At 39.4% G+C, this 18,763-nt stretch overlaps 1 protein-coding gene across 7 annotated transcripts in view; it reads left to right on the forward strand.

Moving 5' to 3' along the window:
* Positions 1-18,763, forward strand: part of ARMH3 (armadillo like helical domain containing 3) — a 173,796-nt gene that overhangs the window by 98,955 nt on the left and 56,078 nt on the right. The gene's annotated exons all lie outside the window — the stretch shown is intronic.

An 18,763-nucleotide genomic window follows, 5' to 3' on the forward strand; every position in this document is an offset into this window, starting at 1 on the left:
TTTTTTTTTTAAGGTAAAATGTCCTGTCCCTGCAGTGATGTACTAGTGTTGGCAAATCTGGGAACAAAAGAAAAAGTGTGAAATGTGTGTGTTGGGAGGGCTGGGATGAGGGAGCATGGGGGTGAGATGTGCTAACAAGATTGTATTGAAGGTATTGAAGGTTGATCTGCCTTACCTGACGCGAGACATTTTGTAGTAAACACGGTTTTATAAATCTCACAACTAAATACATAACTGCATCGAGCAAATAAGCCAGATACTGTAGTAAGGCCTTATGATAAATGTGATTTTCTGTAGGATTCAGGAATTACAAACTGCTTTCTCCCAAATATCCCTTTGTGACCCAAGGGCAGTATGACAAATGTGAGTGTTTGAAAGAAACACTAGATTCCGGGCTACAGTATGAAGTGCATATGGGTATAGTTTATGTTGTGTTTATTTATTCATGTATTTACTTAGGCTTTCCAGGCAGTTCCTTTTCATCTGGGGCCTGTTTCCTTGATCACAATCCTTTATGCTTTCTTTATCTCCTACTTTGTTGCTTTTCCTTTCAGTGGCTTCTGGCTTGACTGCTGTCAGTCTTCCCAAGGGCCATCAAACAGCTGATTTAAGCTATTGGCCTGTCCTTTTTCTTTTTTCTTTTTTTTGTCCCTTTTCTCAATAGCCCAGAAACGACTGGCCTGAGCTTTGAGCAGATAACCATGACCTCTTCCTTCTCTTTTTAGGTCTCTATCAGGCCTACCTATACCTCCATTTTCATTCCTCAAACTTCTTTGATGAACTTGCTGCAGCGAGTAATTATATCATCCTCACTGTTGCTAATGAATTAGACTTGGAGTATATGTAAAAAGTATCAAAGATCCAGTCAGTTTTTTCAACAGGTTACTGGAAAGATGTGTTAGAATATCACTTATCACCCTAAAGCCAGATCAGGGGGAAATACTGGTGATGCTGAGCCTGCAAAAGTTTACTTTTTTCCTTTTTAACATTTATTTTCACTTAATAAGTGCTAAACTTGTTGCTGCTCTTTCTTAAACTGCTGTCTTCTTCAGTCGTCAAACTCTATAGCATGCATTATAAACTTTAAAAAAATATACTTTTTACCAATGAGGAAACTGAGTCTTAAGGATATTTGAATTGCAGAAATCCCACAATTGTTGTGTGGCAAAGCTGAGAATTAATCATAGGTCTTCTAATTCACAAGTCCAGGGCTCTTTCTTTTATATAGTAACGCCTCCTTCTATAGTGTTACATCAAAGGCTACTATGGAGGTAAACAGAAAACTCAGTATGAGGTATTGAAAGGGGCATGGGCATGGAAATTTGAGTTAGAGAAACTGGGTTTTCAATTTTTATCTCTACCACTTAATATGTGATCTTGAGCAAGTTATTTAGCATCTCTGGACCTCTTTCCACCATCTATAAAATGGAGGTCATGATGATATCAATTGTTTTACAGGGAAGTGGTTGTGAGAATTACATATATTAAAGTATTTAGTAAACTATAAAATACTGGTGATTTCATTTAGCGTAATGTCTGTACAGTCCATCCCTGTTGTAGCATGTGTCAGAATTTCCTTCCTTTTTAGGCTGAGTAATATTACTGTTTATTTATTTATTCATTCATTCATTCATTCATTTATGGCTGCATTGGGTCTTTGTTGCTGCGCATGGGCTTTCTCTAGTTGCGGCGAGTGGGGGCTACTCTGTTGCGGCGCGTGGGCTTCTCATTGTGGTGGCTTCTCTTGTTGTGGAGCACGGGCTCTAGGCACGCCGGCTTCAGTAGTTGTGGCACATGGGCTCAGTAATTGTGGCTTGTGGGCTCTAGAGCGCAGGCTCAGTAGTTGTGGCGCACGGGCTTAGTTGCTTCGCGGCATGTGGGATCTTCCCGGACCAGGGCTCGAACCCGTGTCTCCTGCATTGGCAGGTGGATTCTTAACCACTGCGCCACCAGGGAAGCCCTAATATTCCATTTTATGTATATGCCACATTTTGTTTATCCATTCATCACTGATGAAACCCCAAGTGGATTGCTTCCACCTTTTGGTTGTTGTGGTTTTGGTTATTTGTACATGGGTGTACAAATATCTGTTCAGTTCCTGCTTTCACTTCTTTTGCGAATATACGCAGAAGTGGAATTGATAGATTGTATGGTAATCTTATGTTTAATATTTTGAGGAAATGCCATACCATTTTTCTGGTTTAGCATTCTGAGCCTTCCTTAGAATGTTTCCCAAGTATGTCTTCATTTATCCCTTCTCTAAATGTTAAAATGTTACCCGTAAAAGATGTTTTGCTTTTCTTTGTAGGTAGGCTGTGTTGCTTTGAATAAGGGTGTTCCAAGGAGTATTCTTTTCTCCAAGTTAGTATTCTCTTAGCTGAGGGCAAATAAGTGGTATGACTAAGAAGTCAGCATTCCACTGAGCCAATGGTAATGAGTGCTGCCTTATGCTCCTTAGCTTTGCTTCTTAAGAGCCTTGTGTTGTACATCCATGACACTGTTAACTTTGGGTGGTTTAGAAAACAAGAGACTGTCAGAAAATTGGACCTGTGGGTCTCCCAGGGATACTATGGGATATTTAACTTCTGAAAATTAGACCTGTGGGTCTCCCAGGGATACTATGGGATATTTAACTTCTGGCCACCAAATTGATTATCAACGACAGAGTGTATAAAGGCTTAGTAGTAAAGTTGTGATGGTATGCAACATTTACTTATGTTGTTTGTAAAGGTTGTATTGATCCCACACCTGGAAAGGATTTCTTTCTGTTTTTTGTTGATCCTACACCTGGAAAGGATTTTCTTTTTTCTTTTCTTTCTTTCTTCCTTCCTTCCTTCCTTCCTTCCTTCCTTCCTTCCTTTCCTCCCTCCCTCCCTTCCTTCCTTCTTTCTTTCTCTTTCTCCCTTCCTTCCTAACTCCCTCCCTCCCTTCCGTCCTTCCTTCCTTCCTTTTAAATTTGGCTGCACTTCACGGCATGCGGAACTTCCCCAACCAGGGATCAAACCCCTTCAGTGGAAGTGCAGAATCTTAACCACTGGACCACCAGGGAAACCCCCTGGAAAAGATTTCTAAGGCAGAGTGAACAAACTCTTAGCCACCTCTCCTGTAGTATGTATATTCTTTGATAATCACGGCAAGGGATTGGGTTGCGTGTGAAATTTTCAGATACCTAACAGCTGGGAGGGCCTCGGAGACTGGTTTGCCAGTTGATGACAGCTACAAGTTATGTCTTTGGGATCTTCTGGAACGCAGTGCATGCAATGGCAACCCTAACAGTATCTCACCAACAGTGAAAAGCAGCAGAAAGCCTGCAGACCTTTCTCTTTTTTGGAGTTTAGATTGTGACAGTGAAAATTAAAAGTACTTCTACTTGCTTGGAGGCCTAAATTTGCTCAAGTGTCAGTGTTTGCTTTTTACTTGTCTTTAGTGGCTTAGTCATGCTAGTTCTTTAACTGTCAAAGTTATTTGTGTTTAAACAATTTGTCTCTCTCTTCCTGCTTGATCCTTCAGAGAGATTCTTAAAATGCAGCTGCTTAGAAACTGCTATTTTTACTGAAACACCTGATGTCATTAACATACAGGGCCCTATGTTTGTTCCTCCGTATCAGAGCGTTGTTCCATTGCTTTGCCACAAGAAAAATAAAATAGTATTGCTCCACCTTTAAAATTCCACTTGGTATAATTGTTACTTCAGCTGCCTTCACATATCTACTGATCCCCAAAGGAAAAATACCCTGAGGGGCTATGTGCAGGGCTGGAAGGAAAACATTTAGTTTCGCTTGGAGACTTCTATGCTAAATATTTCCTGTCACCACTTAGCAGGCTACCCCAGTGAGGTCCTGTACTTTAGGGAAGATGTCTGCTGACCATTAACCTAATTAGTAAAAAGAGAAAAAGAAAAATGTTAGACTAAAATCTGACCTTCATCTAACCAAAGAACTTTGAAGGTAAGTAATTTGAAGCCCTTAATGAATCTCTTCACGTTAACATCTTATTGCTTTTCACTTAATGAGCATTTTATTAGCACCAAGTTCACAATCCTGTTCTCTTGTTGCTCACAGAAATAGTGGCTGAATGACTGCAAATAGGTTTTTCTCCTGATCTGTAATTTTCTTAAGGTGGATAAAGTTTGATCTATGATATTACTCTATAGTTAATATATTAATTTTTCCTTTTATTTGGAATGCATTAAGCTAAAGTTTAGTTTGTCTTTGAGAATGACTTTTTAGGTACTGCTGGGGTTAGTGACAAGCCTGGGGTTTGGAATGAGAATTTAGTGCATTTCTTTGTAAGTCTCTTAATTGTTCCCCAGTGAGATTGCCTCTTGTCCCCCTGTTTGCTCCACTGGTCTTTTTGTTCCGATGCTGAGGTGTGCTCCTCCCTCCTGCTTATGTGCTTATGTGCTTATGTAGCTATTTTCCTTCATCCTAAAAAATACTCCCTCAAAAAAAAAAAAAAAAAAAAGGAATGCTTTAAATGTACACTCTGCTGGGGGCTCTCAGGAACAAGAAAATCTCTCAGCACCCTCTGGATACGGGGGTTCATTGAGAATAACACCCTTTGGAGTGGGCTGTGTATAGAATTCTGACTGTCACGGGGTCGGGGGTACGGAAAACCCTCAGGCAGTAATCAAGGCCACTGTTGATGGCCACAGAGTTAGAGTTGGGAAGGGCATAGAAGGTCTCATCCAGGCAAAATCTCCCCAAATCCCTTTGCCCATGCACCTGTTTGGGCTACAAAATTTGCCTCTTAGTCACAGCTCTCTTATCAGAATGGATACTGACGAGTTGAGAGGGGGAGCAGTTTGATGCCAAGCATTTCAGCTGAAAGATGCAACTTCGTCTAGTGAAAAGTAAATATGGACTAAAGTGACTAATGATAGAAGCAGAGGCATTGGGCAGATGGCTCTTGAGTAGCAAGGAGTACACGAACATAATCTTCTAGTCCAGTTGTCTGCTCTAAAGTGGCAGGCAGGCTCAGATTATCCCCGGGGTCAGAATTTATCAGTAATGACCTTTCTTCTGTTAATCAGACCCTGCAGATCTCCCATTACAGAGAATGAAAAGCATTATGCAGATTAAAACAAAGCACCAAAATGAGGCTGCTATAATATCATTTCCCCAATGCCTGGGAACATTACATATTATTCTAATAGTTGCTGTTCCCTAATCTCTTAAGACTACAGCTAGAAATGAAAAACCAAACACTGAATCCCATGTGGTTAATCATCTCTTTTGCCCTAACTTGGTTTATGCTGCAAAGTGAGGTTTTGCATTAGGTTGTATCTAAGCTTGTGAACTGCAGTGCAGTAAAGAAGTCTTGGTTTAGGAGATTCAGATATTTATAATGAAATATTAAGATTTTTTTTGTTGGGGCTGCTGTGACTTTAGCATATAAAACCCCTCCTTACCTCAACCTGAAATTCCCTTGGGGTCTTTCTCCATTTTGCTTTTTAAAAAAAAATTGTGGGAAAATATATGTAACATAAAATTTACCATTTTAACCATTTTTAAAGTCTACAGTTCTGTGGCATTAAGTACATTCACATTGTTGTGCAACCACCATCATCACCGCCAAACATCTCCAGAACTTCTTTATCTTCCCCAACTGAAACTCTGTACTCATTAAACAGTAATTCCTCATTCCCTCCTCTTCCCAACCCCTGGAAATCACCATTCTACTTTCTGTGTCTACTCTAGGAACTTCATATGAGAGGAATTATACACTATTTGTCCTTTTGTGACTGGGTTTTTTACTTGGCCTAACATCCACAAGGTTCTTCCATGTCATGGCATGTATCAGAATTTCCTTCCTTTTTTTAAAGACCAAATTCAGTCTTCCGTCATATATATATACTACATTTTCTTTATCCATCGATGGACACTTGCATCCTCCACCTTTTGACTACTATGAATAATGCTGCTGTGAACATGGGTGTAGAAATATTTGAGAACCTGCTTTCACTTCTTTAGGGTATATACTCAGAAGTAGGATTGCTGGATCATATAGTAATTCTATTTTTCATATTTTGAGGAATCATTATACCTTTTTCCACAGCAGCCACACCATTTTACATTCCCATCAGTGATACACAAAGGTTCGAATTTCTCCATAGCCTCGCCAGCATTTGTTATTTTCTGTTTCTTCTCAATCATAACCGTCCCTTTGGGTGTGAAGTATATCTCATTGTGATTTTTGATTTTCATTCCCCTGATAACTAGTGGTTTTGAGTATCTTTTCATGTGCTTATTGGCCATTTGGTATCTTCCTTGGAGAAGTGTCTATTCAAGTCCTTTGAGGATTTTTAAATTGGGTTGTGTTGTTGTTGAGTTTTAGTAATTCTTTATGTATTCTGGATATCAATCTCTTATCAGATGTATGGTTTGCCAATATTTTCTCCCTTTCCATGGGTTGCCTTTTCATTCTATTGATAGTGTCCTTTGATGCATAAAACTTTTTAATTTTGATGAAGTCCAGCTTACCTATTTTTTTCTTTTGCTGTCTGTGTTTTTGTTGTCATATCCAAGAAATCGTTGCCAGTGCAAGTCATGAAGCTTTTCCCCTATGTTGCTCGAAGAGTTTTATAGTTTTAGCTTTTACATTTAGGTCTTTGATCCATTTTGAGTGAAGTTTTTTACATGGTGTATGGTAAGAGTCCAACTTCATTTTTTTGCATATGGATATCCAGTTCTCCCAGCACCCACTTTGTTCTTTTTGAGATAACCACGACTCTGAATTCTTAATTTGAATCAGGCTGAATTTGGAACTTAACTGATAAGGTATAGAAATGGAGACTCCACATTTTTTTCTGCATCTCTTCATTCCTTCTGGTTTTTAGGTTTGCTCATTCTTCTGCTTGTTTAAGAGCAGGGACTCTAGAGTTAGGTTGTCTGAGTTTAAGTCTGAGCTCTACTGCTTACTTTGAATAAGTTATTTAACTACTTTTTGCTTGAGTTTCCTCATCTGTAAAGTGAGGATAATAATGGAACCTGTGTCATTGTTGAGATGATTAAATGACAATATATGAAAAGCACTTAGAATAGTGCCTGGCACATAGTCAATGCTATGTAAATGTTCATTATTATTATCTTTTTTAAAAAATTGCCATCCCGAATGTGCATAGCTGGGGGTCTTACCAGCCTCGGTTCTGATGATCTGCACAGAACCGCATTCTAGACAAGCGAGTACCTAACATATTCAAATTTGCTCAGTTCCTTTGGCCCCACCTCATGTGGACTTAAAAGGGACCAGAGATCAAAATGATATTATTACAGGCTGACATTAGGGGAACACTGAAACTTAGGCTGTTAGTCTGCGTCTTGGCATCATTGATGGGAAAATAGTTTGAATGGAGAGTTTATGTTTTCCATCACTTCTAGCCCTTTGAGATGTTTGATCATGAAACTGGCTTTATTATTTTCAGGTGAGCAGTCTGCCATCTTGTTATAATTGTAGTAAAAGAGAATGTCCTCAAAATGAATATGAGGGGATTTCTCTGGTGGTCCATTGGTTAAGACTCTGAGCTTCCATTGCAGGGGGCACTGGTTCAATCCCTGGTCGGGGAACTAAGATCCCGAAAGCCATGAAAATGGAAAAAAAAAAAAAAGAATATGAAAGGAAACTAACCAATGTGTTCTTATCTCTGGTTAGAGAGATTATAGGTGTTTTAAAATTTTCTTTCTAATACTTTATTAAAAACAACTGTGGTTTGTTTTTTTTTGGTAGATGCTCTTTATTAGGCTAAGGAAGTTCCCTTCTATTTCTGGTTTCTTGCCTTTTTTTTTTTTTAACATTGAAAGGGTGTTGGGTTTTGTCAACTACTTTTTCTGCATCTATTGAGTCGATCATGTGGTTTTCGCTTATTCTATTGATATGGTTATATTACATTAATTGAGTTTCAGGTGTTAAACCAACCAATCTTGCATTCCTAGGATAAATCTCACTTAGTTATGGTTTATAATTCTTTTTATATGTTGCTAGACTCAGATTGCTAATATTTTGCTGAAGAATTTTTGTGTCCATATTCATAAGAGATATTTCTCTGTAGTTATCTTGTGATGTCTTTGGGTTTTTTATTTGGGGGGGGGGAAGGAAACTTTATTCACGCATGCACAAAGGTTGTGATATTAACCGAAGATGATGGTGAAACTTTCTCAGCATGCTCGCTCTGGCCGATGCCAGCCTGCGGTGAACCTTGGAACCTTGGAAGCTAATTCCGGTGCCTGGAACCGTCCCCACGTGGGCCAGGAGGTGCATTGGTGAGGGAGGAATCTGTCCCCTCCCCAGCAGTCTTACCTCACCCAGGGATGTTCAGAAAAAAGTGTTGCTGGGTCCCTGGTCTGTGATCCGTGGTCTGTGGCCCGGAGCGGAGAAATGCACACCAGGAGAATCAGGTCTGGCAATGAGTCCCCACCGCCCAGCGATCCCTATGCACCCACTCACTCAACTGCCAGTTATCGGGTGATGTCTTTGGTTTTGATATCAAGGTAATGCTGGCCTCACAGAATGAGTTGGGGAAGTGGTCCCTTCTCTTTTGTTTTTTTGGAAGACTTTGTGAAAGATCAGTATTAATTCTTCTTTAAATCTTTGGTACAGTTAATCAGTGAAGCCACCAGGGCCTGGGCTTTTTTTCACAGGTAGTTTTTTTGAGATTGTAATTCATTCTCTTTGTTTCTTATAGGTCTGTTCAGATTGTCTGTTTCTTCTTGAGTCAGTTTTGGTAATTTGTGTCTTCCTAGGAATTTGTCCATTTTGTCTAAGTTGTCTAGTTTATTGGCGTACAGTTGTTCATAATGTTACTTTTTTTATTCTGTAAGGACAGTAGTAATGTTCTCTCCTTTATATCTAATTCTAGTAATCTGAATTTCCTCTTTTTTCTTTGTTAGTCTAGCTAAAAATTTGTCAATTTTGTTGATCTTTTCAAAGAATCACCTTTTGGTTTCATCGATTTTTCTCTTTTTTCTTTTTTCTATTTCATTATTTCCACTCTTGTTTTTTTAAAATTTTCTTCCTTCTGCTTGCATTAGGCTTAGTTTGCTCTTCCATAAAACAAACCTCAATAAGTTTTAAATGATAGAAATAATACAAGGTATATTCTTTGACCACAGTAGAATGAAATTAGAAATCAACAATAGAAAGAAATTTGGTCGGAGAACATATGTTGTATAATTTTCTCCTAGGAGTCATACTCCATAGACAGTCCCTTATCTGAGCCAATAAAAACAGGCCACGATCAGCAGCTCCTACCTTGCTTGGGAGAAAATTAGTTGTAAAAGATATGGCACAGGACAAGAATTTCTTCCACAAACCAACACTGACTCCCGACATAAAATGACGCACCTAAGAACTCTTTTGTGCACAGTATCAAAGTACTGTGTCCTCTCAGAAATTATATACCTCCAAAACAACTGTTCACCAATTAGTCCTATTACTTGTGTACCTGTACTCTTAGTTATAAAGCTCAACATGTAGGCAGTAAAAGCCAGTAAGCTCTGATTGCTCACATTTTGAGTATAGAAAAAGAAATAGCTGTGGGCTATTAGTTCACCAAACAATACAGCAGGTTCTAGAATGCTGTGTCTAATATCTACTTGTGAGAAAATCTCTCACAAAGGAAATGTATGTATCTAAACTCTAAATATAGACTTTTCCCCCACTATCACCTAGTCCTAGCTCCAGATATGAAAAAGTAGACAAAATTAGGGTCCTGTTTCTAATGCATCCTTTCTCAGGAAATATGTGAAATTCTTCCCTTATTCAACTTTGAGCCCAGCCCTCTGTCCTGAATCCAGCTACTGGAATATGAAATAGAAGGAGCTCCTCGGTGGGTTCCAGGTGCACGCTCTGAGAGTATCAGTTAAGGCCTTCTAGGTGTGGGGCCTCACCCTTTGTAAAGGCTAGTGTTCCATAGGAATGTGACAGCCAGCTTGAGGAACCTCTTAATTGTGAGTTAGTTGGGAGAGATCCTATATGTATCTGATGACCTTATTTTGTTTTTGTTTGTTTGTTTGTTTTTGTTTTTTAATGCCAACTCTGTTTTATTTATTTTATTTTTTAATTAATTTTTATTGGAGTATGGTTGTGTTACAGTGTTGTGTTAGCCTCCACTGAACAACAGAATGAATCAGCCATGCACATACAGATATCCCCTCCCTTTTGGATTTCCCTCCCATTTAGGTTACCACAGTGCATTAGGTCGAGTTCCCTGTGCTATACAGTATGTTCGCATCAGTTGTCTATTTTATATATAGTATGAATAATGTATATGTGTCAATCCCAGTCTCCCAATTCCTCCATCCCCACCCTTTTCCCCCTTGGTATCCATACATTTGTTCTCTACGTCTGTGTCTCTATTTCTGCTTTGCAAATAAGATCTGATGACCTTATTTTGAATGTTGTTTTGGCAAATGCTTAGACAGTCTTTTTGCTTGTTAATTACACTGATATTTTTCTCTTTCTTAATGAATTATGCCAAGTACTTACTTGAGCCTTTTGGAGGTGGCTTTGAGGGACTGCCTTTGTGACTGAGCCAGTGATAATGGAGTAGCTGCTTTCTGGTGACTAAGGTCATTGAGAGTACAGGGTCTTGAGGTAAGTTGGAAGGGCTTTCTTCTCAGCAGACAGTTGCAGATAAAATTGCTAAGAACGCTGGAGGAGAAATGTATGATTGGCAGTTTACTCCAGAATGTTCTAGCCCTCGGTCCCAGGTGTGTGAGTGAATGGGCCCCATGTGGCAGGAGAGCAAATTCTCTCCTCTTTCTTTAGGTACATAGTCTCACAACATATCTCTGTTTCGTAAATATGTATTTACATAGCAAAGACCTTTGGTTTGTATCTGTCCCATTGGTTATTCATTGGATTTCCTACCTATAATTTTATAGGTAATATGGTGTGGTAAATTAGCTTAGATTTTAAACCTAGCATTAACTTTTTTATGGGTATCTGAGATGAGCCATCTGATGTATATTCTTCATTCTGCTAGTCTTTTAATCAGCAGGACTTACCATATGCTATTTCCAGTTTCTGTAAATAGGCATCAAAAACCTGAGAAGAAACACATTGAGAGAGAGAAAGAGAATGAATGAGAGGAAGTGTGGTGTGTTTGTGTGAGATCGATTTGGGCTTCTTTCTTTAAAAGCCTGTGGTTTTAGGAGCATTTCTTTATTCTTCTCTTTCTGTCACTGCTTCCTTATTTTTATAACTCTTTCTAAATACTAGGAGTTGAGAACCAGAGGGGCAGTCAGGGTGACCTAGAATAGCTGCTCTATTTTAGCAGGTCAGGAAGAAAGGTGTTTCCAACTGACTCATTATAAAATGGGGTCATAAGGGTGGGAAGGGGCTAGAGTCTACAGCAGTCCAAAGCCTATCATTCCTGGGCTTTTGCCCTTTCCCAGACAGCTCTCTCCATCCTCTGGCTCTCTGGAGATGGCCTGCTTTTGCCGGTGCAACTGACCCTGGTCCTTTAGGGATGGGCTGCTCCCTAATTATTATTGATTCCAAGGAAAGAAAAAAAAACAAACATTTTGTTTTCACCTGAGAAAAGGTTGTTGCTGTTGTTTTCCAAAAGGAATTCTTGCTAGGAAATGTAGATATTTAATCATGGCTTAGTTCACAAAATGCTGGCTTCTAATTGTAACTTATATAAAGCCTAGCCACAAATGGGATCAGTAGGCATAGTTTAGGTCCCTAATTCCTTTCCCTTTTCCATCCCATATCTAAGATACTTTAAAAAGTAGTCTTTTAAAACTGTGGGCAGTTCATCTTATACCTTATTTTTCCTTCTTCGTTTACCTTTTCCAAAAGTCAGAGTGGAACTCTGTTCATATAACTCAGGTACTCTAACCATGTTGAACTGTAGACTGTTAATCTGCTGATGGGATGAAGAAGCCATTACTATTGGGTAGCAATATATTATCCTATCAGCAAACCCAAACAGGCATCTGTTCAGCAGGTGAAACTTTAGGTTTCTTTGGATTATTGTGAACAAAAAGAGAAGTGTTCTTGGCCATAGGAGCTTAATCATTCTAAATTCTCAGATTATACCAGAATGGCTAAGATTGCATACCTTTCTCTTATCTATTTGACTTTGATCTTGCAGGTTAGCAGTGCTGGGTCACAGAACCTTAAAAGCTGAAAGAATTTAAGAGTCCATCTACCCCAGTCTCCTTCCCAAAGCATAAATCTCATTTGTTGGGGTAATATCCAGCCTCTGCTTGAAGACTTAGTGAAATAGTGCTTAATACTTTAGGCTATAGCTATTCAGTTTTTAAAGTAATTAATTTATTTATTTTAGCTGCCTGGGTCTTAGTTGCGGCACGTGGGGTCTTCATTGCAGCATGTTTTGTTGTGGCATGCAGGATCTTTAGTTGCAGCATGTGGACCCTTAGTTGCAGCATGCGAACTCTTAGTTGCAGCATGCATGTGGGATCTAGTTCCCTGACCAGGGATCTAACCCGGGCGCCCTGCACTGGGAGCATGGAGTCTTACCCACTGGACCACCAGGGAAGTCCCTATTCAGTTTTCTAAATGATGAGAATCTCTTCCTCATGTCGATTCTTCCTTTTTATAACCTGAACCTATTAATATTTCTACCTTCAGATGCAACACCAAAAAATTTACTCTTTTTTAAAAAATTTACTTATTTATTTTTGGCTGTGCTGGGTCTTCGTTGCTGCACGCGGGCTTTCTCTAGTTGCAGTGAGCCGAACTCTTTGTTGCGGTGCGCAGGCTTCTCATTGCGTGGGCTTCTCTTGTTGCAGAGCATGGGCTCTAGGCACGCAGGCTTCAGTAGTTGTGGCACGTGGGCTCAGTAGTTGTGGCTCGCGGTCTCTAGAGCACAGGCTCAGTAGTTGTGGCTCACGGGCTTAGTTACTCCACGGCATGTGGGATCTTCGGGGACCAGGGATCGAACCCATGTCCCCTGCATTGGCAAGCTTATTCTTAATGACTGAGCCACCAGGGAAGTCCCTTTACTCTGTCTTCTATGTTGACTTCTTCAGAGGGCTAACATTTATACTACTGCCCTTCTGTAGGCAAAACATCCCTCAATTGTTCTTCATATGACATGGTTTCTAAATCTCTGGGGTACTGTGATTGTCCTTTAGATATATTTTATTTTCTCAATTTACCTCCTAAAGTGTGGTGTTAGCGTGTGCCTTGTACCAAATAAGCATTCAGTAAATGTTTATTGGATCAGATGACACCTAGAAATGGATCCAGATGTGATCTTAGTAGCTTAGATTGTAGAGAGACTCTTAGCACCCAGGATATGAACCTATTTCATTTGCAGCCTCCAGTTGCATTAATTTTTCAGCAGCTGAATTTCATTGTTGGTTCATAACAAGCTTAGGTCCCACTAAAACTTTCAAATCTGCTTAAGGTGACCTGCAGTCAAATTAACTCTCCTCCATCCTGTAATTGTTCGGTTGGTAGTGCTGTTTTGCTTTGTGGTGCTGGTTAGTTTGTTTTAATGCTACTTGCTTATTGTAGAAATTTTTTAAACAATGCAGAAAAGAGCAAAGAACAAAGTAAAGTAAAATCTCACCATTCAGAGATAGCTACTATTACTGTTTTGGTGAATCTCCTGAACATATCTAGTTGATTTTTTCTTTTAAACTAACCTAAATGAAACTCTTTATCCTTATTAAATGTATCTTTATTCATTACAACCCATCAATCTAGTTGAGTCCTGATTATGTCATTCTATGTATTGGTTTTCCTTTGTAGCTTTGTATCATCGGCATATTTGATAAATACTCTTTCTAAATTTTTGTCCAGATGCTTTGATATAATCCCAACTCTGCTACTGATTTGGGGGTGATTTGGGAATAATCTCTCCTCTTTCTGGGTTTTGACTTGCTGCTCTTATGTAAAATGGCCTTGAAGACTGAAAATTTTTCTTAAGAATCAACCGCAAAGCTCTTTGTAAAGAATAAATTTGTGAAGAAAAAGCTGTGGGTGGGGGAATCATCAGCCAGGGCCAGGCTAGAAAAATAAATCCTTTTATAGACAAGTCAGGGACAACAACCTTCATGGAGTGGTTCAAATCTTCCTCTATCCTCCTACTCCCCCAGCAGAGGGGTTTACCAATTGAAATTTAAAAAAAAAAAGGCGGGGGGAGGAAAGGAGGGAGGGAGGAAAAAGATTATAGCAAGAATTACTTCTTAAATTGAGAAATTAAAGAGAACATACAGGTAAAGAAGATTTAAAAGGCAGTTTGGAGTGAGGGTGGGTGAGAGAGCTTTACTGAGAAAGAAGATGCTCTTTACCGTTTTCTCTTTTAATTGGTAAGCTTGGTGGTCACAGTAAAGGCTCTTCTGAGCCTGGGGTCCATAGGGAGAGAAAAGTGTGAAACTCACTGCTGCCTGCTATTTCTCCCCTAAACAAGCTTTGCCTGTGTGTTGCATTTCCCCTGGGTTCTTAAAGAAGGTGTGTGATAATCTAAAACTGAAACTGAGGCAACGTTTTAAGCAGGCGATTAATGACATGATAAGAATTTTTAGCTCCAGTAGATTAATTGTTAAATGAATTGTGTCTGAATTTTACTGTGATACCAGCCTAATTATAAATATAGTATTTATAGTAGAAAACAATAATAAGCAGAATTATGTACTCAGTGATCAGACTTTAGGAGTTTCTAACACGGAGGAAAGATTTTCTTCTTAAACTGTCTCTTGCTGTTCTTTTTATGTAGGTTTTGATTAATTTTACCTTGATTACACATGTTTCCCTGGAGCCTAGATATTGTGCATGCTCTAGCAAAGCAGGCTCCTGTTCTAAGAGGTTTAATGAAGTTTTTTGTTCTAATTGGTTTCTATATAATTTCTTGTAAAACCAGTAACATGTGAGTGGGATGTCAAACACAGGGTGCACTAATGCATTTTCACTACCCTATACACCAAAGGACATTAATTTCTCTCTTATTTGACACTATTTTCATATGATGAAAATTCTCAATCTCAAGGAAGCTCTAGAGACACTTGGTTCTCATTGGTCTCTCCTCTCCTGCATTCATCTTGGTGACACCTCTGAAAAGGCAGCAGGAGTAGCCATCTGTAGTTGGAGCTCATTCTGAGTAGAAGGGGGCGGAAGATTTCTTACCAGGGTTTTGAGTGTATCTCATCTTTCTTATGCGGTAATTTACTAGATGGAATTCAGATAGCGATGAATTAAAATCTGTTCCTTTTGCCCATTTAATCTGAACTAATTTCCTATTTTAAAAATATGGGGACTTCCCTGGTGGTGCAGTGGTTAAGAATCTGCTGGCCAATGCAGGAGACATAGGTTCAAGCCCTGGTCCGGGAAGATCCCACATGCCATGGAGCAACTAAGCCCGTGCGCCACAGCTGCTGAGCCTGCACTCTAGAGCCTGCGAGCCACAACTATTGAGCCCACGAGCCACAACTACTGAACCCCTTGTCTTGCAGAAGACACTGCAATGGGAAGCCCACGCACCACGTGAAGAGTAGCCCCTGTTAGCTGCAACTAGATAAAAGCCCACGCGCAGCAACGAAGACCCAACACAGCCAAAAATAAATGAATTAAATAAATAACTTTTTTTTAAAAAGAAATAAGGCCCTGATTGTTTAAACAAACAAACAAACAAACAAAAAAACCAGAGGAGAAAAGGAGTAAAGGAGATTTCTTTGACTTAAATTTCACTGCATTAATATGCCCCCCACCCTTCTGAGGATCAAAAGCACTGTTTCCTTCTGTTGGCAGCTATTGAAGGTCCTTCCTTTGGGGCTTTGGTAATATCTGTGACCTGTAAGTGTCACTTGTAATGCTAAGCGTTTTCTTTTCATGAGTCATTTAGCAATTATCTATGGTTTTGACTAAACTGACCTCAATTGAAAACTTTTGAGGTTAAGATCTCCATGCCTATTGCCATGTACCTCTGCCTCATTACCCTCAGCTCTTTGGGTGCTCAGGGACTATAACTTGATTTGAAAAGCTCAGTGTTCTTTTTTGGGGTTTTTTTTTGTGTTTGTGTTTACAAGAAATCAGTGTTCTACTAAACCTGACAATTCATTGTCTACTGGACAATTTTGAGTTGGGATAACAAATTAGAGTTTGGGATACATTGCAGATGATAAATGTGACTTCCTTAAAAGGAAATCCATTTGTTTTGCTTAGTGTTTCTGTGATTAATTACTTGCCAGATTAAATTGCTCCATAAAAATGCATAGTATTTTGTTCAGTTGCTCTTCATGGTGATTAATTAGGCCATACTGTTGCTTCATATGTTAATTATGCTGACTTTTTTTTCTCTTCTAGTTTAATTAATACAGCATTTATTTGAAACACTGGTTTTAGGACAGGACACTGTTTTAGGAGGAACAATGCCCAGAGTTGCTTTTAGGCTGGTGTTAGGGAGTAACACCTCAAATTTTCTGAGAGTGCTTCTGTTGGTCCTTGTCTGTATATGTGATTTGCAGAGAGTACACTAGGAATAAGCTCTGTTTGGTTTTTCTGTAGTTATTAAAGGTAATATACTGAAGATTCTTGGCTCAATTAAAAACTGATTAAGAATATAGAGGAGAGGGCTTCCCTGATGGCGCAGTGGTTGAGAGTCCACCTGCCGATGCTGGGGAGACGAGTTCGTGCCCCGGTCCGGGAAGATGCCACATGCTGTGGAGCGGCTGGGCCCATGAGCCATGGCCGCTGAGCCTGCACGTCCAGCATGTCCGTAGCCTGTGCTCCGCAACGGGAGAGGCCACAACAGTGAGAGGCCTCATACCGCCAAAAAAAAAAAAAGAATATAGAGGAGAGACTACTGATGCAACGTATGTTATTAAACAAATGTAAAGTTAAATTGTGTGTGTGTGTGGCTTAGGAAGGAGCGTTGTTTCCTAGGATGCTGCAGGGTGCTGATGAGGAAGTCAGGAATATTTAACATTTTAATTAATAATCTAGGGCTGAAAGTAAACAGAATGATAATGAAGTTTGTAAGTGATGCTGATTTGGAGATGTTTCCTATATGCAGGAGGCAGAGAAATGATGTTGATGGACCAGGAAGAGAAGCATCACAGAACTAGAATCACAGCTATTCCATTGGGAAAATGCATATCTGCTGTATAGAAATAGCATAAATAGAATCAGACAGATATTTTCAAAAGTAGTCCACTCCTAGTAATTTACCCAAGTGAAATGGAAACCTGGCTTGAATAAATGTTTATAGTGGCATTATCCATACATTCTCTCAAAACTGGAAACAACCCAAATGACCCTCAACTGATGAGTGAATAAACAAACTGTGGTACACCCATATAATGAAACACTACTCAGCAATAAAAAGGAATGAATCACTGATACATGCAGCAACATGGATGAATTCACTTGCATTACACAGTATGAAAAAATCTGGACTCTAAAGGCTATATAGTGTATGGTTTGATGTATATGATAGTCTGGAAATGGAAAAATTATAGGGACAGAATTTAGATCAGCCAGGGGCTGGGGTTGGGAGGAGGGGTATGGGGGAAATTTTTGGGTGATGAAACTGTTCTGTATCTTGATTGTGATGTTGATTACATGACTATGCATTTTTCAAAACTTACAGACTGTACACTAAAAGGGTAAATTTTACTGTATGCAAATTGTACCTTAATTTAAAAATTAGATCTTCACAGGGAAGGGTAAGACATTAAACTTTTGAGTATCACTACCGTAGTTTATATGTGGCAACTTTTTGAAACTGATTTGAGTAACAGGAGCTAGAATTTGGATTTTCTTCATGTTGCATCCAAATTCCAAGGGTTTTTTTGTTTGTTTGTTTTTGAGTGGAAGCAGAGATGGAAGGGTGAGTTGCAATGGATTTCTTTAGGTGTCAGCATTATATAAACCTGTATACTGATATAAGGGTTATTTTAAGAAGAAAATCACAGTTAAGGAGCTTTGGGACCTTGTTGATAGCCATCAGACAAAGACAAACGAATCATTTCCCCAATTTATGGATTGAATCCCATTAATTGGAGTTCTGTGGATTTAGTTTTTGTTTTAAAGCTTTGTTTATTTGTTCTGTCTGGGCTCTTCCATGACTGAATTGTTATAAGACCCAGAATAGAGCCCAGGGTATTTCTGTCCCAGAGCTAACCTCAGAGACAACTTCTTTACCTCTCCACATTTGGACTGGAACAAAAAGCTTCATCACACTATGGATTTGTGAGGCAGGTTTGCAGAATGTCAGGGACCCAGGGATAGGTAAACCACTAATGCCAAATCACTGCTGAAAGCTGCTGTGCCTTTTTCCTTCCCCTCCCCCATGTCTCCAGTGATCTGAACTGTGTGTATAGTGCTTGTTTCTCATGTCCAACTTGAAGCACTTCCCTGAATGCCAAACTCTTCAATATCTATTCAGTGTCTCTAAAAATAGCCCAGTGGGGGAAAATTATATGGTGGTAGTATTATTACACTACTTGCAGCAATAATACTTAATATAGCTCTGTGGCTGCAGCTTAGTGTGCTAACTGCTGACTACCCTGAGCAGATGTGTGGCCCTCATTCTGGCCCAGACCAGGCAGATTACATTTAGCAAGATGCTGATTCCATGAGTGATTTGCCAAGCAAATATCTCTGAGTCTTCCAGTGTTTATAGCTGAATGGTTTTTAGCACTGGACCTGAAGGGGCTGCTGTGCCCCCAACCAAGACCCCATCTGTTAAAACCTCACATTGATTTGTATCCCTAGTAATAAAAATCTGTCCCTTCTCCTAGTGTGATAAATAATGCAGATATACTAGATGAAGGCTGCTATTGGAGCAGAA

The sequence above is a fragment of the Stenella coeruleoalba genome (genome assembly GCF_951394435.1).
Source record: "Stenella coeruleoalba genome assembly, chromosome: 16".
Taxonomy (NCBI): Eukaryota; Metazoa; Chordata; class Mammalia; order Artiodactyla; family Delphinidae; genus Stenella; species Stenella coeruleoalba.